Raw genomic sequence first — 7658 nt, 5'->3', positions numbered from 1 at the left:
CACTTGGGCGTTTTGTGATGTTTAACTTAGTTACAGCGAGAAAAGAAAATCTGTCAGTTTCTGTAACTGGGCTCTCATAAACTGCCATATATCATACTACACAGCAAGTAAAGTGTATTAAGTGTCTGTATGAAGGGATCCCTTAGAATCCTCTGCGTTGAGGAGGAAGTCCCCCTCTTTCCTCAATATTGCCCCCAACAGAAGCAATTATGTGGGAAGTGAAAAAAGTTAATGATTTAAAGTCCCTTATTGTTGGGTACCTGGTGGCTCAGTGGCTGAGCATCTGCCTTTGGCTCAGGTCATGATCCTGGGGTCCTGGGATCGAGTCCTGCATCAGGTTCCCTATGGGGAGCCTGCTTCTCCCTCTGCCTTCGTCTCTGCCTCTCTGTGCGTCTCTCATGAATAAATAAATAAAATCTTCTTAAAAATTTTTTTTAAAAGTCCCTTACTTTCATGGACTCCTTTCATAATTTGTCTAACACTACTATTCTTCTCTGTCATACATGCTCCCCTTTGTGTTGGGTAGGGGTTGGAGTGGCAGCAGCCATATTTTTGCATCTAAGTGGAAGTTGAATGAGGGTTTATTTACATTTAGTTGGGATTTAATAGAAAATATTTATGAATATTTTTAACCATCCTGACATAGGAATGCTTTCCAGAAATATTTTTACTGTCACTGTGCCACCTCATCCAGCTTCTGTGATATGAAAATGCAAAGCGAGATGTCACGTGGAGATCTCAGCACGTCCAACCATGCTAGGGGCTGGAAGTATGTGGGTGCTGGAGGAGAAACAAAGTTCGAAATGTATGGAATCAGATACTGTTCTTTGGAAAATTAGTCTAACGAGACATGCAAAATTACCAGTGAAAGATTTGGTTCTCATTAATACTTAGTCAAAATGAAACTCTCCACTGGCAAGAATATACTACATAATGAGGCATATAAAATTATCAACTTGCCATATATTCTTTTTATGAGAAAATCATATGAAATTGAAATCCCTATGTTTCTTTTCTTCTTCTAAATAGCAATTTGCTTTCATACCTTATTTTGTATTCATAATTTTTTGTTATTTTTCTTTACGAAAGCTCCCAAAACATGGATATATCAACCCCCAGGAAACCTGAATTTATACCTTAGTAAGGTGAAATCATTTGACAGATGAATTGAGTGAGGACACTATTCCTATATTAAATATTAATTAATATTAATTTTTCAGCTTTTTAAATAAAAAATAAATATATGCTCTATTATCTTTCCATATCCCAATGAATATATATGCATACTCTGGAAATAATTAGTTAAACCGATTGCTATGGCTAAATAAGAAAGACTTACTGCAATGCCAGAGAAGTGGTGCATCACACCCTCGACTGCCCCTCCTTGGGCTTGAACTCATGACCCTGAGATCAAGAGTCACATGTCCTGTGGCTGAGCCAGCCAGATGCCCCAGTTCAAACACTGCACTTTCTGTTACCAAATTCTGTCAGACTGAACCATATAAAAGAGCAGATTTTATAGGTCATAAGTGATCTAACATTGGAAAATTCATAGATTCACCCAAATATATCATTTAGAATGCATTTGGCTGCAAGTAAAAGAAACAAAACTCAAATTGACCTAAACAATAAGGAAATGTATTGTGAGGATATCAGTGAACTCATAAAATTGACTACGGGCGTGAGAACCACTTCTGAAAACTTATAGCACATGGTCATGCACACACTGCCAGGGTGACTAGCTACTGGCCAAAAAAGAAAAGTTCATCTCAATTATGTACAGAGAAAATACTGCATAGAAACATGTTCAAATGTTAACATTATTTTTGAGCAGTGGGATTATGAGTATTTTTAGTTTCTTATTTATGCATTTCTATGTTTTTAATATCACTGCAACATGTATTCATTAACTTTATAATCAAAACAGAATTTCAACTTTATTTTTTAAAATAGAAAAGCATAGAGGCACCTGGCTTGCTCAGTTGGTAGAGCGTGGGACTCTTGATCTTAAGGTTGTGAGTTCAAGTTCCATGTTGGGCATAGACGTTACTTTAAAATGAAATCAAAATGGGGTGCTTGGATGGGTTAGTTAAGTGGTGGACTCTTGATCTCAGCTTGGGTCTCAATCTCAGGTCGTGAGTTCAGGCCCCACCTTGAACTCCATGCTGGGCGTGAACCCTACTTAAAAAGAATAATTAATAAATAAAATGTTTTTAAAAATAGAAAAGCATAAAATTAAGATTTTTAAATGCAAGGGCACCTAGATGGCTCAGTGTTTGAGCGTCTGCCTTTGGCTCAGGTCATGATCCCGGGGTTTTGGGATGGAGCTAAAGTCCCACATTGGGCTCCCCACAGAGAGCCTGCTTCTTCCTTTGCTTCTTCCTCTGCCTGTGTCTCTGCCTCCCTCTGTGTCTCTCATGAATAAATAAATAAAATCTTTTAAAAAAATATTTTTTTAATGCAGTATAGCCATACCTTGGACTCAAGATGGAGCTTGGCATTTAGAAACCTATAATAATAATGAATCACACACCCGATTGAAAAATTAAAATATGTGAGGTCTACACTGTAGTTTACCAGAAACTATTTTTCAGCACTTGTGTGAGAATGTGTTTAAAAACAGACATTTCTCACCATAGTTTTAAAGTGCATTGTTTGCTACAAGTGGTCTTCTTTTGTGCTATTTGTAAAATGCATTCATCTTTCTGTTTTGCATGATTTATTTCTGGAAATTACAGAAGATGTGAAGAGCTGGACTTCAGCAACATAAAATAACATTAATATGAGTGAAAGTATTTTTCAATATTAAAAACTGTTTGTTTTTTAAAGTAGGCTCCATGCCTGGTGTGAAGCCCAGTCTGCAGCTTGAACTCAGGACTCTGAAATCAAGACCTGAGCTGAGACCAAAAGCCAGATGCTTAGCTGAGTCAGGCATCCCCAAAACTGATTTTATGGAGCTAATAGAACTCCAAATTAGTAATCTTACCATTTTTTAATACAACTTATACAGCAACTAAATAGATTCTGTATGAGAGAATTTATTCATCCTACAATATAACAAATATATATTTTTTAAAGATTTTATTTATTAATTAGAGAGAGAGAGAACACAAGCAGGGGAGCAGCAGAGGGAGAGGGAGAAGCAGGTTCTCTGCTGAGCAGGGAGTCCAATGTGGAGCTCGATCCTAGAACTCTGGGATCATGACCTGAGCCAGAGGCAGATGCTTAACTGACTGAGCTACCCAGATGCCCCCCAACAAATATTTTTAATGAAACTACTGCATGGGGGCCACTGTAGTAGATAGAAATGAATAATGCAGATGTAGCGAGAAGACTTCATTATCATGCAGCGAGAAGTGGCATGGTAAGGTGTAATGTGACAAATCATGGTATGAGACCCAACTCGGTCGTTTGATACTCAGCTGTGCCATTTTGGACAAGAGTTACTGAACTTCAATGGGACCTGTTAAAAAAAAATAGAAATCATAATATCTACTTCAAATAGAGGAATGGAAAGCAGCTAACGATTTTTGAGCAGTTAGTATTATGTACCAGCCTCTGGGATATATGCTTTATAAGCATCAACTCAAATTAGAAAACATATGTACAGTGTGAGAGATGAGAGAGCTGGTAAATTGTTAGAAGTACAAATATCACATTGGAATCTCTGGCAATATGTGTCAGTCAGAAACTGGCAGGAGAAAGATGGTATACTCGATGGGGAGATGGAGTAGAATGTGATGGAATAACTATCTATGGGGGTTTGGACAGGGTTAAGAGAAACTAATAGAGGATGATGAAGCACTGAAGGGCAAGCCTGAAGGGATAAAGGGAGCAATCAATTACTAAAACTCAGAGGGAGAGAGAGAGAGAGAGAGAGAGAGAGAGAGAGAGATCTGTAGCTGTTGAAGAAGGCTGCCTAAATCAGCTGTAGCCTTCAGGCCTACAGTGGAGAGAGCCTGGAAAATAAATCTTGATATTACTTCTCCTTTGACCTTAGGTCTTCTGGTAGGGTCTTCCACTGGTTGAACCTAACTGAAGTCAGAGGGAAAGAGGTACCATTGGTATGGTCAATAAAGGTCACCCACTAGAACAGAGAGCAGCATGGAAAGGATGGGAAGTAGATCTGGAGAAGCAAAGGAGAATAGTATCTAGCACAGAAAGTATAGAAATGAGCAAATGTTGCCTCATATGTATGTTCACCTGTGGTGTCAAAAAGCTGCAATCCACATTTTTGGAGATTCTGCTCAAAAGTGATGAGATTTAAAATGTATTAGTCATCTCTGGTTAAGCTTTTCTCATGACCAGTTCAGTGATGAAACTGTCCAGTAGTGAGCATAACCATTCTTTAAAAATGTCTCCTTTTCGCTCAAAGTCAGGAAGCAGTGTTTCGTCTCACCAGCTAGGTAAGCTATTATGGAGCATGAGTTCTGACTAGGAAGCTACTGAATCCCCAGCTCCATCTCATTTTCATAGACCCTCCTAAAATGAAGCTAATTCTGCCTTTTTCTATATGCTGTCTCTCTTTATCGAGAAACAACCCCAATTACATGGAATCCAGGAACAGAAATACCTGGAGTGAAGTTCTAAACTACCTCTGCACTAGGCTCCGATAATGGTAAGATGGGCCTTGGAAGAAGCAGGCCTGAAGAAAATGAACATAGGTGATGGGGATGGGAGTAGTGATGATAATGATGATATATAAAGATATCACACTTCTTATACTGTGAATTCCTTGAGGTCAAGGAACACATTTTTCTCATCTTTATATTCCCATAGCCTCTGGAAGAATGCCTTACTTGAATAAGATGTTTAATGAATGTTGGTTGAATTGAATTGTTAAAATGAGTCCACAAATTTCAGAGATAAGAAGGACCTATGAATCCAAGTCCCCTGATCCCTGTTATTTTGTTTTTGTTTTTTAACAAAAGAGGAAACCTAATACTAAACAGATTGATGGTAAAACAGTGCTGGTCCCACCATAAAAATTTCTGAATAAACAAGTGAAAGAAATTAGAACTGAGATACAGGTGTTTATTAGATAGCACTGAAAACAAATGAGAGGGGGAAAATTGTAAATTGTTGAAAAACGTAGGTTCATTCAATCTCAGATCTGTAGAATTTTCATTTAAATATTTCTTTTATTAAGAGAATTTATTTATTTATTTGTTTATTTATTTATTTATTGGAAAATGTGAGCAGGGGGAGGCAAAGGGAGAGGGAGAAAGAGAACCTCAAGCCGACTCTGCACTGAGCATGGCTTGATTTCATGACCCTGAGATCACAACCTGAGCTGAAATCAAGAACCAGATGCCCAACTGACTGAATCACCCAGGTGCCCCCTCCTTTAAATATTTCTCAAATACTTTCTATTCTGCTATTATTATCCTGACCCAGACCTTCATCACTACAAATATCCAGTATAGATCATCTAAGTCCAATGTGCTAATTTTACAATGGAGGAAAGCGACTTGCTCCAGAATGTGGTAGAAGGAATGCATTTTCTTTCCTCTCGAAGAGCCATTTTCAAGGTTTGCCTAAAGTGAGAATAGAACCCTCATCTGGAGGCAAACACTTTGTTGCCTTAGTTTCCCTAACTTCCTTTGCAGCTAGGGTATCATCGACTTGGTTCTGGCCAACGTACATTACATCTTCAGTACTTACTATCTTATAACTGGAAATTTGTACCTAGTGATAGGTCTTCTTTATTTTTTTAATTTTTTTTAATTTACTTATGATAGTCACAGAGAGAGAGAGAGAGAGAGGCAGAGACACAGGCAGAGGGAGAAGCAGGCTCCATGCACCGGGAGCCCGACGTGGGACTCGATCCCGGGTCTCCAGGATCACGCCCTGGGCCAAAGGCAGGCGCCAAACCGCTGCGCCACCCAGGGATCCCGATAGGTCTTCTTTAAAGTAGAGTTGGAATGTGTAAAAAAGTAAAAGGTAAAAGAAAAATCACTGTGTAGAGGCAACTACTATTAATATATTGGGTATTTTTCTTTGCGTATTTTCCTTTGCTTCTTTCCCTGACTGGAAGTAACTGTGTATTTTGTTATATGCCATAGAAAACTGATATAATGATAGAAAAATGTAGACAATGCTGAAAAATAAGAAAGGAAAAGTAAAAATTAGCATTATAACTTAGAGACAATCCTATTACTATTTCATGTATATCTTTTCTGATACTTTGATGCGTAACTAACTTAGCTATTGTTCTCTTGTTGAAGTTTAAGTTGTTCACAGTAGTAAGTTGTTTCACTTATAGATGCTGCAATAATAATCACATTTCAGAATAATTTTCTAAAGTTTGTGGCTTTGAGGCATTTTATTATAAAAGCTGGCACTCATATATATAACTAACAGGAACTTAAAATTCATCATGTAATTACTTCATTTTTTAGCTTGACCATCTAGTAAATCTTTAGCTTCATTGATTTTGGCTGAAATAAGGAGATCCTCTCCTGTCTGGGTGATTTAAAAGCATAATTCCTTGATGAGCACCTCTTATTTTCCCTTATTGGCATAGTCTACTATTAATGCTACTTCTGTTTCATCCTTTTGGGTTCAAACCCACCTTTGTAATAATGACCACGGAAGATGAATTTTGGTAGGTTTTGAAAAACCTGTTTTACCTGAGGCTTCATATGTTTCATGGCTTGCAAAATATAAAGGCCTGCAAACCCTGCAGCAGCAATGGTCAGTCCAACTGCTATCATTGTATTGCCTGTGGCTCTGGCTCAGCTCCCAGGTCTCCACTGAGAGCACAGTTCATCCCAGCCCAAAGGTCACAGCCGTCAATCCCATGCCTCTCCAGAATAATTTTTTTTCCAGAATAATTTTTAATGACACATGGAGCCCCTAGATTTTCTGTCAAAGTTATTATAAATACAAGGAAGTCATCACCAAGGCATTAATTGAATGTCTAATTAGTTATTAACATGTTATTAAATTAGCATATTTTCTTGGGGTAAGTCAAATGTATGATTTAATAGTGTTGAATTTATTTATTTATTTTTAAGATTTTATTTCTTTATTTGAGAGAGAGAGAGAGAGAGCCAGAGAGCTTAAGCAGGGGGAGCAGCAGAGACAGAGGGAGTTCACTTAACCAAATGAACCACCCAGGTGCCCCAATAATGTTGAATTTAATGTGCTGATTATATTCTTCATAGTATAGAAGTCTTCTTAGGAAATCTATGCAGATAGGACATTTATTACTCTTTTGTAAGAAGTGAGCAGCTTATCACAGTTTTTAGCTATTACAGACTTTTCTAGTTGTTTATATGTGGGGTTTTTTTTTGATATTTAATCAGTCAAATTTGTGATTTATTTGATGCAAAGTCTTTCATAACATGATCCCCCAATCACAACATTGTTCTTCCCTGAATCCCTGCTTCCCTAAATCATAAGGACCAGCTGGGCTGGTGCGGGAGATCTGTTGTCTGAAACTCTAAATGTCACAGGAATCAAGGGAGCATGCCAAGCGCAGAGTTATATGGATTGCTGAGCTGAGTGAGCTGCGAAAGAGAATTCTGGATCTTCAGACTGAGGGTGCAGGTCAGAGACAGATATTAGACGTCAGAGAATTGTGCCAGGAATTAAAAAGCCAGGGACCGAAGAGTGGAGAAAAAAAGATCTGACGAAGAGTCTGCAGTCTGAGC

At 38.0% G+C, this 7658-nt stretch overlaps 1 pseudogene; it reads right to left on the bottom strand.

The window, feature by feature from the left end:
• Positions 1–6390: 6390 nt before the first annotated feature.
• On the bottom strand, positions 6391–6716 carry LOC129511278 (mitochondrial import inner membrane translocase subunit TIM14-like; annotated as a pseudogene).
• Between the last annotated feature and the right edge of the window lie 942 nt (positions 6717–7658).

This window comes from Nyctereutes procyonoides, unplaced genomic scaffold, assembly GCF_905146905.1.
Source record: "Nyctereutes procyonoides isolate TBG_1078 unplaced genomic scaffold, NYPRO_anot_genome, whole genome shotgun sequence".
NCBI lineage: Eukaryota > Metazoa > Chordata > Mammalia > Carnivora > Canidae > Nyctereutes > Nyctereutes procyonoides.
This window is presented reverse-complemented; position numbering and strand designations above follow the sequence as displayed.